The sequence below is a fragment of the Cavia porcellus genome, unplaced genomic scaffold (assembly GCF_034190915.1).
Source record: "Cavia porcellus strain 051 isolate PalLab524CR breed Dunkin Hartley unplaced genomic scaffold, mCavPor4.1 scaffold_4, whole genome shotgun sequence".
NCBI classification, from domain to species: domain Eukaryota; kingdom Metazoa; phylum Chordata; class Mammalia; order Rodentia; family Caviidae; genus Cavia; species Cavia porcellus.
Window position 1 is genome coordinate 83,120,192 of NW_026947487.1, and position 12,748 is coordinate 83,132,939.

At 40.8% G+C, this 12,748-nt stretch overlaps 1 protein-coding gene across 4 annotated transcripts in view; it reads right to left on the reverse strand.

The window, feature by feature from the left end:
• Ces5a (carboxylesterase 5A) overlaps positions 1 to 12,748 on the reverse strand; it is a 333,638-nt gene that overhangs the window by 206,987 nt on the left and 113,903 nt on the right. The gene's annotated exons all lie outside the window — the stretch shown is intronic.

The window sequence follows — 12,748 nt, forward strand, 5'->3', positions numbered from 1 at the left end:
AGTTTTTATTCTGAATTGAAGGAAGATAATTTGATGACTTGGATCATTTCCAAGTTATCTTGTTAAAACTCTGTGTGTAGTAGTGGTAGAAGAAGAAGAAGAAGAAGAAGAGGAAGAGGAAGAGGAAGAGGAAGAGGAAGAAGAAGAAGAAGAAGAAGAAGAAGAAGAAGAAGAAGAAGAAGAAGAAGAAGAAGAAGAAGAAGAAGAAAATAACAAAGAACTTCAAGTCTCTTCATCAGGATGGTTTAGCTTCCATCCATGTTGCATGCAAGTTGTTCTACAGAGAAAAGTTTTCTGGGGATACATACAATGCACAGTTTGAAAATTCCTTCTCCAGAACCAGATAAAATATGCAGTTCTTTTCATTACTTATCTTATAGGAAGCTGACCCATCTCAACCAGTTGAACTGGAACCAATAAACAGCACCAGGAAAGGGAAGCTTTCCTTTTTGGAGGCTGTAGATTCCTGAAGCAGATAGTACACAGGTTCCTGGAGGCAGCCAAGCTCCCAAGCACCTTCTGCTATAAGCAGAGCCCCTCTACCTTCACCTAGACTCAAGCAAATGCAGCCACAAAGGTAGTGCCACCCTAGTGCGGGACTAGCACCACACCTGGAACCCTACACGTGATGATAGTACAAGTATTCTGGTTCCCAAGACAAAATAGCCACCTGTCATCCTGAACCTGCGGCTCCTCCTAAGCCACAACCTCAGCATGAAGATGGAAAGGTTTTCATACCATTAAGAATCAAATGTGCAGTGCCTTCCATGCCGAGGTGGACAACAAAATGACCTCCCAAGATGCCAGCAGGAAACGATCCGCTAGTTCATGCCTCAGCACCAGGCTGAACAAATCTGACTTCCCACTATGCTGGGCCTTGCCCTCCAAAACAGTCCACCCACCATGAAGCTTGCACACTTCCCCTCCAGTCCACTGTCTGAATTTCACATCCCTTCCCATCTATAACACCACTGAGCCCTTCCAAACCCCACACATAAAGGTCACTCCTTCTTCCAACCTCTCATAACTTTTCATTTATTTTAAGAAATAGATTACTTTTTATAGCAACTCACAGTTAGTCATATCTTTACCTCCACCCTACTGGTTGCTGTGTTTCCACCATATTTGTGGACATTTGCAGAACAAAATAAATAAATAACACGTTGGAGTAAGAGGAGAAGGCCTCTCTGGAGAATGTGTCTGAGGAAGTCCAGGAAAAATGCTGGGACATTTGATGGGTGTTGGAGGATGCAGTGGATTCTGCTGTAGCCTTAAGAAAGAGAAGGAGGGAGTCCCATAAGCAAATACTGACCCTGATGAATGTCTGCAGGCCATTGATTGGTGATCAGGACCCTTTGGTTTACAAGCGACAGTCAACTCAAACTGGTTTAGCTAGAAGGGAATTGTTGGCTTTCTTGGATGTTAAATATACTAAAGTGGCTCACAGAATGGAAGGAAGAATTCCAGGAACAAAAACTATAGGATAAGAAACAAAATTCACTAATGAGCCACAAAATCTCTGTTCTCTCTTTTTTCCTCCCTAAATCTTAATCCCAGATATTTATGCTTATCTCACACTTTATTATTCTGTGTTTATCTCTGTCTCTCTTTCTTTCTGGCCCCCTTCTTCTTCTCTCTTTCCACCTCATTTTCATTATGTTCCTATAGCATTTTACATCAGAAAATAGCTCCAAGCAACTCCAGACAAAACCTTAATGTTTAAAAAAAAAAAAAGTTTTCCACCTCCAATCAGAAGATTGCATGGAAGCCACCTAATTAAGCCTGAAGCCAATGTTTTCACCCTTTGCATGTATTCAGGGATATAAGGTGGTTCTTGGCCCACCTATGGGAGAAGGAAGCCAGGCACCATGATGGACAGCTCTGCCAGGGCTTTCTGTGAAATAATAGCTCACTACACTAGCAAAGACAAAGGTTTTGGGAAAGCAATGAAGGGGAGGGACGCAGGGAAAGAACTGGAAACGACTTCAGAAAGGGACAATTATGACTAGATTCCAGGTACCTAAAGAGAAGCCCTCTGAAACTCTCTGGCCTTCCATCACCTAAGGACACCTCGTCTAAAATGACCTCAGCCCAGCACCTCTTTTAAACTGCTACCACTGGTCTGAGAATTGGACCTCCAATGACCACTCTACTCTGGGGTAGTCTTAAATCAGTGGGACTTTGAGCCTTGCTGTGATGTGTGGGAAGCTTCAGTGTTCCTTTCCTATGAAGCTTCTACTTGAGTAGAATCCCAAGGACTTGGCTTTAGGTCCTGTCTTGGTGTCTCGTTTGTGAGTCAAATATAAGGATAATATTCATTCTGCCTGTCTTACAGGTTGTTGTGAAAATCACATGGAGGAATGTGTGAAAGGGCACATTGCAAATTGTAAATTGATGTGCAAACTTATCTTGCTATTTTAAAGTGGTTAACCTGTCTTCACAGAAACTTTATATCAGTCACTAAATTTGTTTCCATTAGTCTCTTCTGCCTGAATAATAATTAAATTATGTTTATAATTATTTTTAAATTAATTTTAAAATTTTTATGACAGTTTTTAAGTATACTAGTTCAACAAATGTCTGATTAAAACTGTAGAGCTCTGTACTAGCCACCTACAGAAATCTCAGACATGTTTGTCTCACATCACACTGATGCAAATATCTGAATATTTCAATTGTGCTTATTGTTGCTTCAGAATTATAGTAGACTTGCCTCTACAGCTTATTTAATGTGTTCATTAAAAGCACATATATTACTATATCACTGTTTTGTTTTCTAATATTTTTACCACTGTATTTCAATGAAATTGGCTTCCTTTGTATCCCTAAGGTTTTTATACTTTATTTATTTTTTTCTTGAAAGTTTTTGCTTTTCCCCAGAGGTAAGATTCAGGCCCTCGGTCCATGCTAAGCAAGCATTCTACTTCTATGCTATAGCCACAGCCCTTGAGAGGTCTTTTAAAACCAGAATATAGTCAGCCATGATTGCACATGTTTGTAACCCTAGCTACATGAGACGCTAAGGCAGGAGGATTGCAAGTTCAAAGCCAACCTGGACAACTTAATGAGATTCCGTTTCAAAATAAAAAATTTAAAAAGCCTGACCATGTAGCTTAATGGCAAAACACTTGCCTAGCATGTACAAAGTGCTGGGTTTAATCCCCAGTACTGTATTAGGGGTTTAAAAAAAACACAGGATGTAACACTGTTTGTCCCATTACGATGAGCTATCCCTGTTGTTTATTAAGGGAAAAGGAGTTTTACTTTACATACTTAAAACATTACTGTTTTCATCTTTCCTGTCTTCCTTTCCCCCCCCCAATTTCCTATAAATTTAAAACTGCTTTTAAAATAGTCTATTTTTTTAAAAGACTAACATAATTCTGAGTACGGGGTCTTAAGGTTTCTTCAGGTTGCCAAAGGAAGTTGCCAGAGACTTTGTTTTAACTAACTGTCATGGACTGGACCTTCTAGTTTAATCCTCTAATTTTCTAACCATTTTCTGCATTTTATGTATTTTTATCTTCCTATATTTCCCACATAACCTCCTATTTGATCTTCTGACCTCATTTTAAGCTCATCTCAGTTCTGATGTTTTCTTGGCAACATCCTAGTCCTATGCCATGGCTGGTCCATCTTCTCATCCCTCTTAGGCTGTCCAGTCAGGGCTATGATTTCTTCCTGCTGTCCTTAAACTGTCTGTTCCACAGGTGCTACAATGTGAGAAGTTCTGTCTCCAAGTGGTGACTTTATTGTGGGGTCACAAAGCAGAATCAGCCATCTCATGTCAGGATCTTCGGGTCTTTCCTCTTAGGGATTCTGTGTCTCAAGGGAGGAATCACTGATTCTCCACTTTCAGGGAGCAGGGACATGAGGGTCAGCATCCCAGGACACATCCAGCAAAAGAGAATTAGACCTTAACTTACTTCCCATCCAGCTCCCCACTGTTGCCACTGTTCTCTCAATGTGAAGAGTCTCCCTGGTTGAAATATTAGGGGATTAAATCCTCTATTACCTGGTGGAGCAGGGAAAGAACAGCTGACGGCTGTTTGGACTAAGAAAGATCTCCTGAGACAAAGGAGAGTGACATCTTCAACCCATCGACTAGTGTTGCACACCACTATCTCACTGCTTTGAGAGCTGGTTCATGGATGTAAGTGGGCTAGCTTCTCTTTAGCTTCCCCTCTGCCAAGCAAGTGTTCATCTCTCCACTTTTCTGTTCCAAGAATTTTTTATCTTTTTCATCTGATATCATTTTCTCTCCACTTTTTTGGTCCTTGTAGGATTATACTTTTTCTTTACCATCATTTTAGTGGTTTGGGGGAAGGACAGAAATTACAGGGCATATATAATCTGCTATGTTCACTCACATCTACTGCCTCTTGGTTTCTCATTTCAGTGCAAAGAATAATAAAAAGACACTATTGTTCTTTCACTGATAATTGTTGGGAATGTGACATCCAACTTGATATTGATAATCAAACAAGGAAACAGCTGTCTCAAGCCTTGACTATCAGCCGAGGAACTGGAATGTCAGTGTCTACCCCCAACAATGACAAACCTGAAACTACAGGGAAAGAACTCTAATGGGATAAAGGAAAGAGACACCCCAACATCTAAAATGGCGATCTTTAGATGAAGCCGGAAGATCCACTATCCCCAGGCAGACTGCCTGGACTGAGGGCACAGAGGTATGGATCCTCCCTCCATCTCAACCATGTCTGCACACCTGACATTCCACTTAATATCCTCAGAACAGCTCCCCAATGCTATGGCCCTGTCCTTCAATAAGACAGGACCTCCCCCATATACATGGGTCCTACAGTTGTCATTCTGTTACTCATACATCCTTCTGTGGCACTTATATGTCCTCTGAGTGGTGCCCAAATCACGTGCTCAAGTTCAAGCTCCTACGCTGCGGTCCTCTAAGATCTCCATAGCACAGCATAGAAAATAAAAATGCACAGAAATAGGTTTTTGATGAAGAGATCAAATTAAGTTGAGAACTGAAAAGGAACCTGGCAGGCTTTCTTGTAAAAGAGAATGCAAACATCTGAAATAATGTAAGTGTTCAAATTTTCTAAAAGTGAGAGAAAAACTGATGTTTTTATAGTACTTTTCTTCCAAGGGCATCAAAGCTCTTTTTTCTTCCCTTTTTTATTTCATAACAAAAATCAAAGGCACAAGATATCAATGTTTTTGGCTCTGTGCAACAAGCCTATAGCAATCGGTCTATTATTTAAAGACATTCAGGAACACAGGCCCCTGGATGGACGAGAGCTGGGGACACTTCAAAAGCTGGAGTTATAAGGGGATGGAGGACTTCTTCCTAAACCACATGGAAGGCAGGTCTCACTGCTAGATAACTAAGAAGTTTCAAACTGTTGATATCCAAATCCTCCCCTGAAGTTCTACTAAATATCTACCTGATACTGGTAAGAAATAAAGCCTGGGGAATAGCTCAGTGATAAAAATGCTTGCTACAGAAAACCTGGATACAATCCCAAGTGGCACCATCAAGGAGAGGAGAGGAGAGGAGAGAAGAGGAGAGGAGAGGAGAGGAGAGGAGAGGAGAGGAGAGGAGAGGAGAGGAGAAGAAGAGAGAGGAGGGAGAGAAGAGAAAAAAGAGAAGAGAAAAGAGAGAAGAAAAAGAGAAAAATCAACTGAGCCACAGTGAGAGAGACTGAGTCTAGACATGGTGTCTGTTTTGAGAGGAGAAAAAAGTACATCCAATTTGTCAGGTCTCCAATTAGATGGGTTTTCTACAGTGGATATTAGAGTTGTAGAGGTTATTTTCTGAAATCCGATGAAAAATCAGAGGTGAGTGTTGGCTAGAAGGCATTTTTATACTAATAATCTAATGGCCTAAGGTCTAAGATAAGAGAATAAAAAGAAAGAAAATGCTCTACAGATGAGAAAGCCCAGGGATGCTGCTACATAGTTAGAGCAATAACTGGCCACAGCACTGTGGAAAGAGGCCACAGTGAATTACCTGCCCACCAGCTGCCACCTCAGGACCATCTAAGACTGCCTGGACTTGCAGCAGAGAAGTCCAAATGGAGAAAACCACAGAACCAAAACAACTCACGGGAGGCCAGAGAATATCTTAGACAGAGCAGTGGTCCACGGGGGTAAAGTATCTTACTTGTAATAGCAATTTTAAGCTAAAATGATTATAAGATTTCCCTTCCCAAGAAATACACTATCTAAACATAAATTCTACAAATTATTGGTTACCACTCGCTGATGTGAACAGAAGCCAAAAGAGAGAGAGAGAGAACAATAGATACTGTAATTATCGTTCTATATTTAGGTTGACTTTACTGAATCTCTATCCAAAACATAGAAGGTCCTATAGGACCAGCGCTTCCCTGTCAGCATGTGTAGCCTGTACACTAATAACTCCAGCGCATCCTTATATTGCAGTCTTAATCCTAAATGGAACAGGTTTGCCATCTCCAAGTGCTCAGCTCACCTCTTGATAAAGCCAACTGATATGTCTAACTGAAGTCTAAGGCTCTACCCTTTGGATCTATGATTAACCATCATTCCAGACCAGATTCTATTCTCAGAAGTAGGAATCTTTAAAAAAAAAAAAAAAAAAAAAAAAAAAAAAAAAAAAGGAAGGAAGGAAAAAAGGAAGAAAGGAAGAGAAAGAAAGAAAGAAAGAAAGAAAGAAGGAAGGAAGGAAGGAAGGAAGGAAGGAAGGAAGGAAGGAAGGAAGGAAGGAAAGAAAGAAAAAGAGACAGACAAAGAGCTTTGATGCCTTTGGAGGAAAAGTGCTATAGAAACACAAGGTTTTTTTCTCACTTTCAGGAAATATGTACTTTTACCCAAGATGCAGATTATTTCAGATGTTTTTCATTCTGCTTTTACAAAGGAATCCTGCCAGGTTTCTTTTCTGTCCTTCTCAATTTAATTTGATCTCTTCATCAAAAAGCAAATGCTGTAAAGTCTCTGAGGAGGCTCACTTCTATTTTTTCCCAATATCTATTGCTTCCCCAAGCCTCTCAGCAGAAAGTTGGCCAGAACCCTCCTGACCTGCATAAGACATATATTCTCACAGCTTTCTCTCCCAAGCGCAATATGGTTCTCCAGCTTCGGTGAGCTGGATACCTCACTGGTACCACTTCTGCAAAGGTCCAGCTAGCCATGGCTAGGCTCTGAAGACCTGGAATAAAAGAGGCTATGGTCTCAGACTTCTCTACACATCCCATCACCTGAGGTCAGCCACCACTGCTGATTTCATAGTTTAGCACATGGACTAACCTTGCCCTGCCTGGTAGCTGTTTAGACCTTGCAGCACAGCTAAAAGAAATTTGTCCTCAGAGAAACACACCCCATTCTACACACAATAACAGACCACCCATGTTGCTTTCCAAACTTCTCCCTGAAGCACTCAGGGGCCCTGTAAACCCTGAGCCTTCACAAACCTAGCATGCTATGTGCAGATGTGATATGATGACCACTAAAATAAATATTTACAGCAATCATGCATTAAACAGCCCATCAAGCCTTAAATGCAGTTAGACATGGGAGTTTGAGTAGTCTAAAAAAAGTTTTTCAGAATCCAACCTCTCTTCTTCCTGGTTGTAATCAATCTCCAGCAATGCTACCTGTGGTATTTCATTTCCTTTCCCCATCTTTGTTTATTTGTGATGATAAAAGTGGTTTGAAATGAGGAGTTGAAATTATCTACATTTAGACTCCTCTACTTCAAGTCGAAATCTCTTTGTTTTTCTTCTTGATTTCTCTGTATATAAACAGTGTTATAAATAGTTGTCTTTCATGAGCTCAAATAATGATGATACTTCCCTAAAAGAAATTGAGAATAAAAATAATAATGATGATGATAATCTATCCATGAGCACAGTAAGCCTTTGTAATTTTTTGGCCAGCCCTATCCAGTATCTGATTGCCTCTCTCAGGTAGCTAACAGCTCTTGATCCTACCTGACCCTTACCCCCTATACCGGTCCTTTGGAACTACTCCAGTATACACTGGAGTACGTCATAATAGAAATAATGATACTATAGTAACTGCTAACTTCTTTAAGAACTTGTCTGACAAGCACATTCTAAGCAGCTTCCACATATCTCATTCAATCTTCCTGGAACTCTCTGAAATCGGTAAAGTTAATATCCTCAATTCAGAGATGGAGAAATTGAAGCATAGGAGGCTAAGTCACTTGCTCTGGGTCACAAAGTTGGTTAGGGATGGGATCCCATGCATCCTAGTTCTGGAGCACACTTACATCATGAGGCTGACAAGCCAGTTGGAGGTAAAGTAAGGAGCAAATTGTCAGAGTTAATGCACAAATAACTCTGTAAAGATTAAGAATCTCTTAATCTGTGCAGGCAGCTATAATAAATAGAGCCTGGGTAGCTTACAAGCAACAGAAATGTGTTGCTCACTGTTTTAGAAGGAGAGAAGGCCAAGATCAAGGTGAAAGTAGATTCTCTGCAGGGGCAGATCCCACTTCTTAGGCTACAAATACATCTTCCCACTGAGTCCTTTCATGGTAGTGACAAGAGAACTCCGTTGAGCTTCTTTCATTAGGGTACAAATCCCATCCATGACAATTCTGCTTCCATGCTCTAATCACCTCTCAAATGCCTACCTGCAAATGCCATCACATTGAAGCCAACCTGCCCTTTCTGGGAGCCAGTGGCAGCCATGTGGGACCAGAAAGAGAAACAAGAAGCCAATTCACCCTTCCTGTGAGCCAGCTGGCTTGCAGGCTCAGAATATCACAGGCTAAGTTGATAGCAACTGACAAACAAAAACAATTTAATTCTTGTATTGTCTGATTTTTCACCCTGAACACCAGGAGTCTGAGTATCTATTTAGAGGATAACAATATGCAATATAGCAACTATGAGAGATTTCCTTCTGTCTAATTTTTGAAATCCAATATTGTTCTCACTGTTTTGTTTTGTTCCATTTTATTGTTTTGCTTTTTTCAATGTTCTGTTTTGATTGGTTTTATTCTGTTCTGTTTTGTTTGATTTTATTAGGTCTGATGGTATGGATGGCAATTTTGAAGATAACAAGAGGCATTATGGTAACCATTGTTGATTACCTATTACCCTATTTTGAAGTCCTGCATCATTTTCACTGTCTTGTTTTGATTGGCTTTATTCTGTTTTATTTTGTTTGGTTTTCTTCTCTTTAAAATAAAATTTAAAAAAGAAAACAAATGCCATCACATTGGGTAGCAAGATTTAACATAATAATTTTGGAAAGTCACAAGTGTTCTATTTTATAGCATGGGGTCTCAGAAGAAAAAAACAATCCTGAAAATCCCTAGTCCTGAATCTCCCCATAGTGTCAGTCCACAGCTAGCCGCGCCAGAGCTCTGTACGCCCTCAGAACTGCACCTCTGGGTTCTCTCTGCAAGTGCAGTGCTCGCACACATTCACTCCCGCCTACTGATCTTTCAGATATGGCCTACACTTGATACCAGGCAGCCACGCAAGTTTTGACAGTCCATTACCTTTTCCTTGTCTCTGGCACTACTCTCACATTCTCAACGAGTCCACATGTCCCTCTGCTAATTGCCCTTTCCAGACTTAACATTTCCAAATGGCAAGATAAGTTCAGAGTCATTTAAAAGAAAAATACATGTAGTTGAGACATTCCATGGAAATGTTTGGGTTTTTTTTTTTTTTCCTCTTTCTTTTTTTAAGTTCATCTTTACCCTCTTTCCAGTAGAAAGCTCAAGTGGCTTCTTGCTTCTTGTTTTTTCCAGGGAAGCCACTTTCAGTCCAATTCCCACTGTTGCATAACACAGGAGCTCAATTTACACCCTCCCATTCAGAGAGATGGGTACTGGTTTTGTTTTCTTCTTCCCTCAAGAAAAACCTGAAATCTCAGTTTCAGGCTTAAGAAGACTTAGCAGCCGTCAGGCCCATAAGCTCTGGCATGCCACAAATAGTATTTTTCATCAGAAGCTTAAAATCACCATGCCACAGCACAAACCACTGCTACTCAGGTAGCTGCCCATAGCACTGAGCATGTAGACTTGTGTTTAGTGGAATTTAATAAAGATTTGTTGATGGACCAATTGATCCTGACTTCAATATCAGTGCAGCTTGAGTTCCTTAGATTTTTGTCAAGGTATTTGAACTAAGATTTAAAACCAGCTCTGTGTGCACTCATCTCTCAATTCCCACAGTCCTGTGAGCCCAGAATTTTAGATCACAAAGGGAAGAAAGTCAGGATAAACCAGCCAAGTCCCTACACCAGCTGGAACCTGGCACAATGATGAACCGGGTACTCATGGCTACTTGGAAGAAAGAACTAACAGAGCTGAGGAGCACTCTAAACTATAAGAAACAAGGAAATCAAGAACTCCAGCACAAAGAAGAGAAGACACAGCATAGTTGTACAATGCATGCTCATTAGCAAGAATGAGCTCTTGGGCTGAGTCCCCAACACCAAAAAGAAAAAGTAACAACGAATCCATAATGATAGTTAAAATCGTTGGAGTCAAAACCCTGATCCTACCACTCATGAGTCCCCCTGGTTTTAAGTAAGTTACTTAGCATCTCTGTGCTATAAGATGGCACTCTCATCTATAGCAATTTGTGAGATGTCTGTCAGGATTAAATGAGGCAATGTGTGTTAAGCCTTTGAGACAGCACCTGGCATGTAGAAAGCATCACTAGTGGTTTAAACAATTAACTTAGCCATATAGCAAAAGAAACTGTACTCTACTTTTAATTTTATGACAATCAGGAGCCTGTGCATACCAATTAGCATAGCACAGCTAATCAGAATATTCAGTTAAACAGAACACCCTACTCTTCCAACCAGCCAAAGACACTGGTGCACACAGCACAGCCAAAAATATTGAAGGGAACAGACCCAGAACTGGGAGATGGAATGAGTGAATTTAATCAGGAATACAAAACATCAGCCAGGCTGTAATAAAGTCATATGATACATTTTTAAGATGAGATTACTACTTTAGGAGCAGGTACACCAGGAGAGTTACTTCAACATTTTTTTCTGGTTCTGAGAATCAAACCCAGGGCCACGCACATGCTAGGCAAATACTCTCCGCTGAGCTACATCCTAAACATTTCTGGGCAATGGGGAGGGGGAAAGGCTGAGTAACTACGTTGTTCCAGTTTTAGTAACCAGACTTTGGATAAATGAAGGGGGAGGGGCTGGTATATACAATTAGGCAGTAATTAAGGCCTTGTAAACACAGCTGTTGGTAAAAACGCAAGTAGGAAAATTCTCAGAAAAATTAAATGTAGCAAATCAGCAGGTTGGATGGAATGGATCCCCCAGACAGTGAAAAAATTGGTAATAGACCTGCTGAACCACCTGTTCAGAAAAGTGACAGTGAAGATAAGGAAATTTTGCATCCATGAGGTCAGGAGAGGAAATCCTGTCGTGTGGCTGAGAAGCTTGTAGGAAAAGAGGATCATCGAAGTGATAAGGGCAGAAGTGGCAGAGAGCATCTCTTGCTAGTCCCCTTCAGTGTTTGTTACACCACGTTCAGAAGATGGATCACTGTCAGGATTACAATAAACTGGATTATACAAAACAACACTTCAAGTATTTACCATGCTCCTGTGTCCACGACAACAAGTCAAATGAAAGATATGAAAATGAACAAAATAGACGCTGGGTCTCAGGAAACATTAAGACCATGGGGACCACAGCTGCTATGAACACTCAGGTAGAGGACAGATGAGCCTGGGGCAGAGATACATTTAGAGACAGGGACCTAGAAGAGAGGTAAATTTCCACCAAGCACAAGGGAAGGCTTCCTGCAGAAGGCAGCCTTGGAGTGTTAAGAAGAATAAGGAAATTGATTCAGGCAGAGAAAACACCACTCATTTTCATCCAACTATCCATCCACTTAGTTACTGGACACTTATTTTCTGCCAGCTAATGTCTAGTAGCTAATGACAGAATTTTGAGTTTTATTTTTTTCAGCAAGAGTCCCTTCCCTGCAGGAACTATTGAGGGGGCAAATAACAACAAATCTTTAGACATAAATACAATGAGTCAACCAGACCAGAAGGTGCATTGAGGGGACGGGGTTAGTAAGAAAGAGGGAGGTGTTAAGAATACCTTTGGATTTCAGGGCTGGATAGAGCTCGTTCTCTAGATGAGGGCAATGTAGGGGGTCATGATGATAAAAGTGAGTTACTGGCAGTCAGGAACATGACTATTTACTTAATATTGTATCTCCCTCAATAAGCACCATGTGACATGAGGCTGTCTCCTCTTACTGGAAATTGTGTCCTCAGCTACTCAGACACCATCTGACAGATAAGCAAGCTAGTGTTCAGCAACTGCTTGTTTATTGAGTGGATAGTGGTCTGAGTGAATGATTTTCATTTGGGGTGTGTCTTAGCTACTTTTTACTTGTTGTTGGGACAAAATACCTGATACCCAAAATGAAAGAAGGAAAGATTTATTTCTTACAGTTCTTGGAGGTTTCAGGCCACACTCAGTTGGCTCCATGGCAGCATGGCATGATGGGGCCACAGTTCACAGCAGCTGCAAACTGCAAGGCACAAACCAGAAAGAGAAAGAGACACATCTTCTTCCCTTCATTACATCATATACTGGCTCCACCCTTGGGTGGGTGTAGCCCTCAAATCTCAATGCTAAACAACGAAACAATCACAAACACTAGATTTGGTCGAGTCCATAATTCATGGGGCTTGGAGGCATAAACCATGACAGGGTATAAAGTTGAGGAGCTTTAAGTCCTCAAGAG